We start from the raw sequence: 1,602 nt of genomic DNA, 5'->3' as shown, positions 1-1,602 counted from the left end.
TCCAGCCAGACTAAGTGGAGAGAACTTGATAAACCAGCCAGGCCTTCAGCTGAGATACTGGAAAGGTCATGCATGAGGACAGGGTGCTCCCCTAACAATAAAGTAAACTCCCCTCACTCACTCTAACAAAGCTTTAAAAAGTCCTCAAAAAAGTTCAGGCAGATCCACAAGTACATTAACTGGCTACCAGACCAAAAGTCAGCAATGCTAAAGAAACACAAAATCCAAGCATTCAATTCTGTAGAATTCACAATCTCTAGTATAAAGGAAAGTGTTGCCAGAAATGCAGAGGAGGGGAGAAGGGATCAGGAGCGGGAGCTGAGGGGAGGGAGAGGCCGGTCCGGGTCTGGCCGCGCGGCAGCTGCTCGCCCGAGGTCTCCAGGCCCGGCTGCGGCTCCGTCCTCCGTTCCCGGGCACCGTCTGCGAAGCTCCGCGGGGCCAGTGTAGGAGAGCTGCAGGCGGCGACCACCGCATCATGTCAGCCAAGGACGAGCGGGCCAGGGAGATCCTGAGGGGCTTCAAACTAAACTGGATGAGCCTCCGGGACGCTGAGACAGGGAAGGTACTGTGGCAAGGAACAGAAGATCTGTCAGTCCCTGGAGAGGAGCATGAAGCCCGTGTTCCCAAGAAAATCCTCAAGTGCAAGGCAGTGTCTCGAGAACTGAACTTCTCTTCCGCAGAGCAAATGGAAAAATTCCGCCTGGAACAGGGCAAGGCCTGGAAGAGTGGTTCTTCGAGTCTGGCTTTGTGACCCCGAAGTCCACAAACACCTGGCAGTCCCTGATAGAGGCAGCGCCCGAGTCCCAGATGACGCCCGCCAGCGTGCCGACTGGGAATGTTATCATAGAGACAAAGTGTTTTGAAGACGATCTTCTTGTAAACACATCCAGAGTGAGACTTTTCTACGTTTGAGAGAAGAATGTGTGTGCATTTCAAGAATTTGGGTTTTGGGGGGGAAAGGAGGAAACTGTTTACTTTTTTCCTCCACACATTTGGTTTTTGACACTTCCACCCCTAATTCCCTGTACGGCAGAACCCACCTGCGGCCACCAGGGGACCAGTTCTGTGTAGGTAACCAGATGGCTGTTAATTCCTGAGCCGCCATCTTCCACTGACCAGACTCAACTCCCAACCCCAGACCAGGGCAGAGGGTGAGCCTTGACTCCTTCCCAGGGTGACGCGGGACAGACGCTTACCATGAAAGCCACTGCTGTTCCCGTACCCCCCCCCCCCCCCGGCTTCTCCTTGGGCCCTGCAGGCGACACATCTTCCTTTGGCCCCTAGTTTTGGAAAAATTCATATTCCTGACCTATGTTTAGTTTTTTTCCTACCATTTCTATTTCATACGTTCTCAAACATTTAACTTGTAAAATAGACTGTGATATTATTATTATTATGTAATGAATTAAAACATATGAATTAAAATATTCCTACAGTCAAAAAAAAAGAAATGCAGAGGAGTAGGAAAATGTGACCTATAAGCAGGAGAAAGACAAGTCAGTAGAAGTAGACATGTCTACATCTATTTAGCAGGTTTGGATTTAACAGATAAGGACTTTAAAATAATTATTATAAAATATGTTCAAAATATTTAAGGAAAAC

General features: G+C 48.8%; 1 pseudogene; it reads left to right on the top strand.

Moving 5' to 3' along the window:
- Positions 1-404: 404 nt before the first annotated feature.
- LOC102746726 (retinal rod rhodopsin-sensitive cGMP 3',5'-cyclic phosphodiesterase subunit delta pseudogene) lies at positions 405-1,176 on the top strand (annotated as a pseudogene).
- The last annotated feature ends 426 nt before the right edge of the window (positions 1,177-1,602 follow it).

The sequence above is a fragment of the Leptonychotes weddellii genome, chromosome 2, assembly GCF_054177405.1.
Source record: "Leptonychotes weddellii isolate Sample4059 chromosome 2, ASM5417740v2, whole genome shotgun sequence".
Taxonomy (NCBI): domain Eukaryota; kingdom Metazoa; phylum Chordata; class Mammalia; order Carnivora; family Phocidae; genus Leptonychotes; species Leptonychotes weddellii.
Note: the sequence above shows the minus strand (reverse complement) of the source record. Positions and strands in the feature narration are given on the sequence as shown.